Genomic DNA, 12,500 nt, shown 5'->3' with positions numbered 1-12,500 from the left:
GATTATTAGGGCGAAACAACATATACTGACCAAGGAGCAACGTGCGTCAGCATAGGTGGCTGGTTTGGCAGAAACTATACCGGATGCCCCCCGCATGTATTGCCACCGTCCGATTTAAATAAAAATAACTCGGTAGCTATATAGAGTCCGATTTATCCGATATCCGACTTATACATATCCGATTTATAGAGGGTTTAGTGTATATATATATATATATATATATATATATATATATATAATACGGTATATATTCATATGTATATATAAGTATATATATATATGTATACATTATATATATAATATATATTTTTGTGTGTGTGTGTGTGTGTGTGTGTGTGTGTGTGTGTGTGTGTGTGTGTGTGTGTGTGTGTGTGGTAAGAATGGAAATCACACAATTGGGAACAGAGACTTTCTTTCTGACCGGTTTCGCCTTATGAGTCTTCTTCAGAGGTAATAGTTTACAGAATGTGAATGCATTGGTATTTATAGGAAAGTTGCAGTGGTTCACGAGGGGTGAGAATCTGCATGTTGATTGGTCCGTTGGCTATGTCGGGTCTGGGGTATGTCGGGTTGAGGGAGCTGCCTGCTTCTGTGTAATCAATTGTCCCAAGGCATATTTGGCGGTATGTTTTGCAATTTTAATATCACCTGTTCTGTTGTTGATGTAATCGTTAGTGTTCATGTATATTGCTTCTAATGTTTTTCTTTGTGTTCTGCTTAGGTTTTCATATAGAATGCTTGGTTGGCCCCACTGAGGCAAATACTGTTACTCTTCGATATGGTTTATCCAAACGTTTGGTTTGCGGTGGTGACGGACATCAGTTCTGTGTTCGTATAGAAGTTTGTTTAATCCCTTGTAGGTTTCACCATAGTAAGCAAGGTTGGGCCCCGAGCAAAGGATTTTGTACAGGATACTGTTGGTTTGGGAGGGCTAAAGAAATTAAACAAGAAACATCTCAACTACAAAAAAATAATGAAAATATCCTGCTCATAGAACCATCATCAGACTTAACTCACCTATTAACTAAAAAATTAAAACATATAGGCATAACAGTAATACCAGACAAAGAACGAAAATTACACGACTTAACAAATAACAAAAGACAAAATCCTATTGGAGTTTTATTAGCTTGCCACCCTTCCGCTCATTCTGTCTTACATACTTCAACATATATATATATATATATATAAATATATATATATATATATATATATATATACAAACGTATATATATATATATATATACAAACGTATATATATATATATATAATATATATATATATATATATATATATATGTTGAGACATTCTGACAGGTTGATGTAAGCGGAATAGGAAACACAGGAGTCTTAGTCTTGAGTTTATTCTTGACTTTGAAAAAGCATACCTGCGAAACTAGTCAGGAATAAACTCAAGACTAAGACTCCTGTGTTTCCTATTCCGCTTACATCATTATATATATATATATATATATATATATATATATATGCATAAACGTATATACAAACATGCATGCATATATACATACATTCTTATATACATAGATACATTGATATACGAACATATGTTATACACAGCCAACTACGTCATCAGCATGAAATGGGTGTTGAACAATGAGCACCAGGTGGCTTGGTTGGTTCAGAGGGCAAACGCACCGAGAAACAGTTCCCAACAGTACTTTTGTGGTGCCCCTAATGGTGCCCACGAATGTAGCACTCTTAATACCCAGTCCATCTAAGCATCTTCTTCACATCTTTGCAGATTCAGCGTTTTTTGTTTTATTATTACTATTATCATTTATTTATCTGTTTATTTATAAAATCTCAAAATGAATACTGGATGGTTGTTTCGATGTCATTTTTTCCTCTAGGTTTTGTCCTCCCTAACACTCCCATCTCCCCCCCCACCCGGTCTCTCTCTCTCTCTCTCTCTCTCTCTCTTTCTCTCTCTCTCTCTCTCTCTCTCTGTCTCTGTCTCTGTCTCTCTCTCTCTCTCTCTCTATCTATCTATCACTGTCTCTCTCTCTCTTTCTCCTCCAGCTCTCTCCCGTTGTCCCACTTATTCTCAGAGAGGTGAATACGAACTCTCGTTCTACTGCTGTTGGCCTTCAAATTACATTGGTATGTCTCTAGTGATACTCAGTATTTTAACTGGTGGGTTATGTAAAGTTGCGTCGTTCTAGATGTAACTGTAGAATCTAGATTTTGACAGAACTGTTTTTGTTGATTGAAGCTTGTGTCCTTTAGAGCTTAAAGTGTTCCAATGATTTAAGAAGGAAATCCTTATAACTGAACTGATATTCTAAGAGCTAATATTTTAAGTTAGTATTTTAAGCTAATATTTTAAGAATACTAATTTTAAGTTATTTTAAGAATTTATGTAATCAAACGGACCCCCTGGAAATATCGAAAACTGTAATATGCTTTTGTGAGAACCTCAAAAAGGTACTGTTTTGGACCACAGACCCATATTGTACGGGTCCAAGTTTTTCCTTATCAAATTAAATTAGATTACTAGTAACGTGAATAGATTTATCTAGTTAAGATATATCATGTGATGAGTTTGCAATAGTGTATCAGTAGGCAGAAAATTCAGTTCAGTACCTCGTTGTATAAATTTCTTGTTACAGACTCTGGGTGGATATAATATTTGGTTGAGAAACTGACACCATCCTGAAAGCGGTTCTGATCGATCGAGACCCCTGTACTAAGTCTGAGTTCTGACTGTGATTTACATAATCACATTATTAGTCATCCTTAAAAAAAAAAAAAAAAAAAAAACTGTGTAGTACAGTGCTGCAAGAGTCCACCAGACGTTACGAAATGGCTTTAGTCCAAGTATAAACTGGAGTTTTCGTTTCGGCCTGCGGAACTGAGAAATAGAAAAGGAATAAATTAAACATAAGTAAAATAAAACGAAGAGATATCGTAATGGATGCGCTTGTGGTTTTCAGTCACTATGGAGAGCACTGGATTAAACGTTGGTGGGCTCAATCTAATATGTGCCCCCTCCCACCTCTTCGTCCACCCATCCTCCCATCCACCCACAACGCTCCAGGAATAAAGAATCTATTTGGTGCATAAAACTGGGAGACCTAAAATTCTGCAAATTGTGTTCGGCTAATTAGGAAGATTTATTTGAATGCTTGTCTCCCCATTTGGGTTAATTCGCTCGCCCCACAGCTGCAGTTGTTGTTGATACGTAAGCAGTGCTGCAAAAAAAAAAAAAAAAAAAAAAAAAAAAAATCCTGCAAAAATTTCAAGCCTGTTTTCATGAACATATGTATTGGTGTTGTTGTAGTCCTTTTTCATAAACGGAATCGTTTTGAAACCGCTTTGTGTGCCTGCTTTGAAGCATATTTTGAGTCGTCCTGGTTGGTGGATTTATTCAATTTCCTACAAAAGTATTAAGGAGAATATGAAGATTAAACACTTTACATAGAGAGATGTTGAAAAGAACACTCTCTCTACTTCGGAGCACCTCCAAAGTTCACTGATACTCTCATTACTTGTTGGGGGCTGGAAGTCGGTTGTCTGATTGGGCCCAAGTTCTCTCTCAATTATATTTTACTAATCCTCTTCCACTTTGTCATACAAGGAAAGTTGTTAAAGGGCAACTTTTCATCCTTCAATTTGTCGGTTTCATAGCATCCCTACAGAAGATGAATTTTATATATATACATATACTTATTTGTAAGGATCGATAAGATTAATATACTGCAAGTAACTTGTGATCAGTTAAGAAAAATAATGTCGGGTATTGATACATGATTTTTTAGTACGGGCTCTTTGAGGTCTTTAACTGAAAGAAATTTCGAGCAGACAAATTATATAATCGGGGTAATAGGGTTACAAATGGCGACAAGTGTGGTTACGCTACAATTCCTACAGTATTATCTTGTTTGTCTGGTGTTAGTGATACATGGGGGAATGTTCCAAATATTTAGTATTATTGTACTTGCTTTCCGTGGATGACACATCTTTTGTATTATTTTGTCTGGCGGCGACAAGAAAATGGCGTTTAGCGTCTCATTATGTTGACATGTTGCATTATGGTAGCTCGCCTCTTTTAGCATTAATCATACCACTGATACACGTAACCTCCCAGCCCCTTCCGTCGCAAAAGAAAAGGAGATGAGTAACCAATGGAGCCCTAGATGGCTGAGAGAACGGAATAACCCTAAGTGTTTCTTGAAATGAAAGCGTATTTGAACATTTAGATTTGGCCTCGGCACGGTTGTTTGTCCCGATTCAGTTAACTCGTCTGAATGAAATCGCCATACACCAAAAAAGGGAACAAATATAGCACGGGGTTGATTGGCTTAAACCTGTATCGAAGATATGCCAACCACAAGATTAAATAAGATTGGTCATGGACTTCCAGAAAAAAATGCTTAACCGTTTGACATTAATAGGTGTTCTCCTTAGCTAAGTGAAATCCGCTTACAGCAAGTGTGAGTTTAACCACACTGACATCTACAGGGATTTTTCTCGGCTGATTAAACTCGTCAAAGGGTTAGCACTGCCCACTTCCTGTGAAATGGTTCTTTGAAAATGAGCCTCGTGTTAGGTTTTGCGATGGAGGCCTGAACTGTTTGTTTATCGTAAAACATTCTCCTGCAAAGGTAAAATATTAACGTTTCCCGAAATCTGAAGAGTGCTCAAAACCAAATACAACTCCCCAGAGCGTCTTGCCGTGGAAATCGTGTGGCAAGTATTGGATATGATTTCTGAAAAAAAAAACACGCTTCACTTTCTTCCCATCTTCTTCAGAATTCCCCATTTATTTACCAAGGTGTATTATTATTCTAGAGCGCTTTGGACATTTAGTAGATTTGGAAAAAAAAGAAGTAAATTCAGTTCAAATTCTCTAAGGAGTTGAATGATAAAGACAAAAAAAAGAGGGGGAGGGGGGTGGTAATCTAGCTACGCATAGAAAGGTGAATCCCAAATGACACCCAAACTCCCTTCGGCCTGTGATTTGTGAATGAGCGTTGATGAACGCAAAGGTTCTCTGGGTCTTCCTACCATTTGCAACCCGAGATTGTTAAGGGATCGAGAGATTTCCTCGAGTTCCTGGCAGAAGCTTTCTCAGTTATCTCTATCGTTCTTCGGGAAGACGGAGAGGCGCTTCCTTTTCCACTGATGAACGCACACCTGGTTTACGTGGCCCTCGGCGCCCAAGACTTCGATGTGGAAGAAGTCTGCCGGGGAACCAGGGTAATTTGTGGGGGATTTTATCAGGCTTAATGAATGCCCTCACATTAAGAGTATTTTTCCCTATCCGGCAGGTGCATCGTCTTTATAGAAAAATTAGATGGAATTTTTAGTGAAATGCTAGTTAATCTGCAGAACGGCGGAATTTAATGGCATTGGCTGAAGGCGGTAATTCGTGCCTCTTAGAAAGTAGTAGTTTTAATTTTTTACTTTCATTTTCTTTGTTAAGGTATTTGGATGTAGCGTCACTTGCTTTGAAAGAGTGTAAACTAGCAATTTCAGATACTGATGAACACACAAACAGATCCATTTTACAAGTTATGTAAGCAAAAAAAAAAAAAACAAATAATAATAATAATGATAATAATAATAATCACCAGAGGCACACGTGTCTACAACAGACCATCCATGTTTTCTGGCCACTGCCTGGGTCATCAGCGGTACACCAATACATAGATGTATCAAAAGGCCCATTCCCTCTTACAAGGGAGATGCCCATGCTGTAGCATACACCCACTCTTTACTCATCCAGCACCCATTTGTTATCACTCCAATCTCAGCTCCTTGTGGATGAAGGATCATCCTTGTCTTCCGTCCACCGTCCAGGTCGGAAGTAATGCGGCAAGGCACAGCAGCCAAAGCCATTTCCCCCACCCCATGCTTCATTACATGATGACCTTTTGCCCTCACCCATTCAAGAATTTACAGAGTAGACGTGGAATAATTGCTTCAGACCGCGTCGGTTTATCATCAATTCTTAACTAATCTCCACTTACACTTATTTCTTGCCCCTCTTTCTTCTCTACTCGACAGACATTCCTTTTACCCAAAGCCTCCTTTAATCCATCCATCCTGTTCTTGGTCTTTCTATCAAATTCCCTCCATCCACTTTGGCTTCCACATTCTTTTTTGCTAGTCTTTCCTCATCTATTCTTTCTATATGCCCAAACAGGTATAAGATTCTTTGATCAACCCTGTCTATTAGTTCCTTATCCATACCCCCTTTGCGCTAAGCTTCCTAATTTCTCACTCTATCCATCGTTGTAATCCCTGCCTCCCTTGAATTCCAAGGCCGTGCCCTATACAGTAATGATGATAGAATTTCTATGAATTAATAATGGTAATAGTGATGAGGATAATAAAAATGTTAGTAATGATAATAATAATTATACTACTAGCAAACTTTCCAGATGGCTCGCGGGTTTATTTTCACCTTTTTGAAAAACAAGGATATCAATATTTCAGGCCGTAGTTGATTAAATCTCGATATTGCTTCTTTGTTTACAAATATTTGTATTGGTGATGTTTTGTCCTTGCTAGAAATCAAGCTACAAGCATTCCAAGACAAATTCCCCCTTTCGGTTTCCAAAATAATCACGCTTGTACGCACCTGTGTTTCAACTAATGTTTTTTCCTTTCAAAATTTGCTCTTTACGCAAAAGTTTGGCTGAAGCATGGGTTTTAACCTTTCTCCTGTTCTGGCCAATCTTTACATGGAATATTTTAAGATTGTTCTTCTTCCAACGATAAAACCCCCAGGTATGATTTGGTTCAGATATTTTAATGATATTTTCACTATTTAGGATGAGAGTTGGGGTCCCTTTGATGCTTTACTAGAAAAACTTAATCAGTTAGCAACTAATATAAATTTCAAGGTGGAATTGGAGAGAAGATGGTAAAATTCCCTTTGTTTTTAGAATGAACACCATAATTTTTTTCAGTCATCACCCAGGTCATATTAAAAGAAGCGTAGCTTCGGGTCTTTTTCTCCAAACTTTCAGGATCTGTAGCCCCCAAATTTTAGAACATGAGTTATTTTCCATCAGGTCTCAATTAACAAAATTAGCTTACCCTCAGTGGTTCCTGGATAAAGCCGTGTTTGTGCGTGTGTGTGTGTGTGTGTGTGTGTGTGTGTGTGTGTGTGTGTGTGTGTGTGTGTGTGTGTGTGTGTGTGTGTGTGTGTGTGTGGTGAGTATGTGTGGTGAGTATGTGTGGTGAGTATGTGTGGTGAGCATGTGTGGTGAGCATGTGTGGTGAGCATGTGTGGTGAGCATGTGTGGTGAGCATGTGTGGTGAGCATGTGTGGTGAGCATGTGTGGTGAGCATGTGTGGTGAGCATGTGTGGTGAGCATGTGTGGTGAGCATGTGTGGTGAGCATGTGTGGTGAGCATGTGTGGTGAGCATGTGTGGTGAGTATGTGTGGTGAGTATGTGTGGTGAGTATGTGTGGTGAGTATGTGTGGTGAGTATGTGTGGTGAGTATGTGTGGTGAGTATGTGTGGTGAGTATGTGTGGTGAGTATGTGTGGTGAGTATGTGTGGTGAGTATGTGTGGTGAGTATGTGTGGTGAGTATGTGTGGTGAGTATGTGTGGTGAGTATGTGTGGAGAGTATGTGTGGTGAGTATGTGTGGTGAGTGTGTGTGGTGAGTGTGTGTCTGTGTCTGTGTGTGTGTGTCTGTGTCTGTGTCTGTCTGTGTCTTAACAATACCAAATAAATATATTCCACTATTGATATTGTATAGATATTTTCTGATAGGACAACCTTTTGCACAAAAGAAGAAAAGACTGCAAAGTAATACCTTTGCATTCGTCTCCAGCTGTCTCACCTGTCGAAAGTTTGGCCCGGGGACGTTTTCAACTCTTGGAGTCTGTCTTCTACGTGATTTTGTTCCGAAAACACAAAATGTATGACTGGATGTAAAGAATGCTTTTCTTTCTTTGTCAGTATTTTGTTTTCATTATGTAGGAGTAAATGCATGGGTTTGTCTGTTTCTTAGTGAGTGTATGTTTGTATATGTGTGTATGTTTGCATGTGTGTATGTTTGTGTTTTAATACTATACAGGTTTAGATACAGGATTATAGTTGTTAGGTTTTTGTTTGGTGTCAAGTGTATGTCAATTGATACTATATTCCGATATACTATATATGAAATTCATGTGTACATGCAGTTTTGATTTAATTACGTAAGCCTGACAGTCGCAATGGTAAATGCACAGCTGACTCTGCAAAGGAACGAAAGGGTCTACCTCCCTCCTGAGCTTGAAGGCAGACATTCTGCAAACAGCCGAGGGCACGGAAATAAACCTGAGATTTTGCAAGAGTTGTCGCGCAACACTTTGTCTTCTGTAATTTCACCCAGAAACCTTAGATATATTAAACAAATGTGTGTCCACTTGTGAGCACATGATTACTCTTTCTAACGACATAGAACGAGCAAAAAGGAGTCGAGGGATGTAAAGGGGAAAACTGAAGGAAGAGAGAGCGAGTGGAATAATAATCTGCGGAACGTCGTAGAGTTTCATGTATGTCGACCTTGTCTACCAGTAGGAGGGTTATGGTATTTTGTCTATATACGCTATTTTCATCAACTAATACTTATGATTATGTATATATATATATGTATATGTATGTATATGTATATATAATATATATATACATATGTATGTATATGTATGTATGTATATGTATGTATATGTATGTATGTATATATATATATATATATATATAATTGTGTGTGTGTGTGTATATCTTCACTTAAAGAGGATTTCTGAACCTCTCCATAACTTTTACTGTCCCACGTTTTTGTAGTTCATATCAAATATCTCTTGAACTACATCTTTCTCGTGCTTTGTGGCTGCGGAAAGAATACCAACACCGTATCTCTATGCGTGTTGTAAAAGGTGAATAGATTGGATAACGCGAGGGAACTGAGATTTTCATTTCAGTGATTTTCCACTGCGAGGAGCCATGGGATGACCTGACGCGGCCACTCCCCTTACAATACAAAATACTTTGTGTGTACACATGTTTTATATATATGTATATATATGTAAATGACATATGTGTGTGTGCGTTTTTGTCTTAGTGTCCATGTGTTCACGTGGATATTGAATATATATATATATATATATATAATTATATATGTATATATAATGTATATGTATATGTATATATATATGTATATAATGTATATAATATAAATAAAATTCATATGGAAATATTCAAACGTATGCACCTAAGCATTCAATCTCCCCAATGCATTTGCCCCGCATCTACTTCTATGCCTTTCTTGCATTCATTAAAATTTTGCTTTTTGAATGCACTTTGAGTTTTTTCGTGTGTGTGTGTGTGTGTGTGTGTGTGTGTGTGTGTGTGTGTGTGTGTGTGTGTGTGTGTGTGTGTGTGTGTGTGTGTGTGAGTGAGTGAGTGAGAGAGAGAGACTGACTTCAATACAGCATAGAGTCTACATGTCGACGATGGAGCGAAACATTAAAGATGGGGGGAAAAGCAGAATGAAAAAGTAGGAACCAGACGGATTAGGAGAGAGGGGAAACACAAGAATAAGGAAGGTAAAAAGAAGAAGAAAAATAAGGAATATATGAAAATATTACAAGAAGAAATGAGAATACGAGGAACACAAGAAATAGGAAGATAGATGTAGGAAGGGGAAAACAGGAAAGAGTTTGAAATAAATTAGGAAAGAGAGAAGTAGAAGTAAGGAAAAGAGAAGAAAGACGGCGAGAGGAGGGTGATAATGAGATGGAAGAGAAGGAAGATGAAAACAAATGGGAGGAACAGAAAGAACATTTAGAACACAACTCCGTGTACCTCAAACCGCACGGGATTCACTATGGAAGCGCGCGGCCACTATTGAAACTGTGTCAACATACCTCTGGAGCAGAACGCCCCCCCTCCCCCTGCCCCTCCCCCCTCTTCTCATACCCCACTCCTACTCCTCCCACCCCCGCCCCAACTACGCTCGAAAGGAACAAGTATCTTAAAGCCACGCAGCCTTCAACATTTCAACCAAGTAGATTTTCAAAACAAACTCTTCTCTTAGGTAAAAGGCACCCACACCAACCACCCCTCCGCCTGACCGGTGCTCTCGTTTTGTACATTTCCTTACCCCACACAACCCATTCCTGCTTCCTGAACTGCTGAACGTGGCGTTTTATATAAGCATATGGCGTGCGAAACTCCCATATAGTGGGGAAAGAGATTTTTGGTATATGTACTATGTATATAAGGATATATATGTATGTATCTATGCATGTATGAATATAAGGAATCCATATGGGTCAGTGAATGGGGTTGGCACAATATATCAAGCTAAATTTTGTACAGTTGAGGTATTACTACTTTCAGCTTTGTTGGTATTATCTGAATAACGATATGTATATGTTTATATATATATGTTTATATATATATATGTGTGTGTGTGTGTGTGTGTGTGTGTGTGTGTGTGTGTGTGTGTGTGTGTGTGTGTGTGTGTGTGTGTGTGTGTGTGTGTGTCTGTGTGTGTGTGTTCGTCTTCATCCCCTTCGAACAGTGACTGGACTCCATCCTATGTGATAACAAGTTCCAGCGGATCACCCGTGACCTACCCTCCCCATCATTAGTAAGGTCAATAAGATCATTGATTCTGTCAACGGCCGGCGAGATGGCTTACATCTTCAGAATATCATTGGTGATTTTTCCTCGGATACATTTATGGTAACATAAAAAACTCAAGGATAACAACCCTTCGCGCCATACCACTTCCCAAATCCACACCCCTACATATCATCTAGCCAAAACCTTGAATGCCGTCCACTTGCCATTGGTCCCATAGACGGCTTCTTTAAGTCATCTCGTAAGTTCCTGAATTGTGTGAACAGCCCCCTTATAGAAGGAGTGATGGGGTCCTTTGATGTGGAGTCTCTTTTCACAAACATTCTTGTCCTTCCCACCATTGACTACACCTGCGATCATGTATACCGGTCTTCTCCCTTAGCCCTCCTGAAAATGAGAGAGATTCACCTCCGTGAACTTCTGAAGATATGCACACAGGAGTTCGCCTTCCACTACCCACGTAGGAACCTTTATCAGCAAATTGATGGCGTGGCTATGGGCTCTCTGTTAGGTGTCCTCTTTGCTAATTTCTTCATGGGATGGTCAATAATGACCACCCAAACAACGATTGCCAACGTGTACTGGGGACCGTCATGAACAAGTGGTACGAGGGGCAACAGGCACCTGTAGGAAAAGGCAATACCTTTATTCTACAGAGTTTACATATAAAGAGCATATAAGGAGGATGAAAGGGTACGTCTCCGTATTGTTAAACACAACGTGACCCTTTATCAACGAAATAGATGGCATAAAACTTTCAATTTAATATGAGAACCAAGGACCTTATTGTGAAAAATAACTTCCCACGCCCTACCAACATCGAGTGTGTAGGTCTGGTGAACCAGTTCCGATGTCCATTTGGGGACTGTACGCCCCAAGATTCCTACATCGGACTCACGACTACTCGCCTTTCCAGACGTCTGACGTACCACCTCAGCAGTGGAAACCCTAAATGGCACCTCCAGGAGACCCACAACACCCCAATCACTGGATCCATTTTAGAGAAAAATACCAAAATCATAGACAGAGGGAGTGACAAGTGCCGCCTCGCCCTCCTCAAAGCCCTTCACATCAAGTACAGCCAACCTACAATGAACATATAGTTGGAAGCCCCAATAACTACACAAACCAGCTCGATCAAGAGCAGGTATTCCGGCCGCGACGGACGCTCAAGCCATGGTAATGGTCACCTGCAGTAACCCTCTCCTAGTGACACTGTTACCCTCTCCCAGTATCCATGTGTTACCTTCCCCAGTGTCCATATATACCTTCTCCCAGTTCTACGCCACGTCTGTTGAGCAAAGAAGTGAGGAGTCAGGAGATTGGAATGAGTGGACAGGGACAGTGTATAAATGATACTTTTATGCAAAGAGGGAGTGGCTGTAGATGGGGGGCGGTTGAGGTGATTATGTGTAAGTGATTTTTTCTGCATGAGGGGACGGAGAGGAGGGGTCGCTAAGTAAATGAAGCGGCCTTGCTGTGGATATATTGTCTTACTACATTGCTTCTGACCCAGGGCAGTGGGTGGAATGCTGGGACGACCCGTCATCCTTGAGTAACTAATACGAGGAGCGAAAGGGTGATGTATGAGAGTAGAATGGTTGGGAGTAGGCACGTACATTTTGAATTGGCTACATCCCTTATAAGGGGGGGAAATCTTTTGGTATATAGAATACACACACACACACACACACACACACACACACACACACACACACACACACACACACACACACACACACACACACACACACACACACATATATAGATATATATATATATATATATGTATATATATATATATATATGCAACATTTCACATCACCGTGGAACGATTTATGTAATAACACCACAGGAGAAGGGAAACTTATAGACAATAAGGACTTTCATAT

This window comes from Oratosquilla oratoria, chromosome 33 (assembly GCF_046742065.1).
Source record: "Oratosquilla oratoria isolate Oo_2021 chromosome 33, ASM4674206v1, whole genome shotgun sequence".
NCBI classification, from domain to species: Eukaryota; Metazoa; Arthropoda; class Malacostraca; order Stomatopoda; family Squillidae; genus Oratosquilla; species Oratosquilla oratoria.
This window is presented reverse-complemented; position numbering follows the sequence as displayed.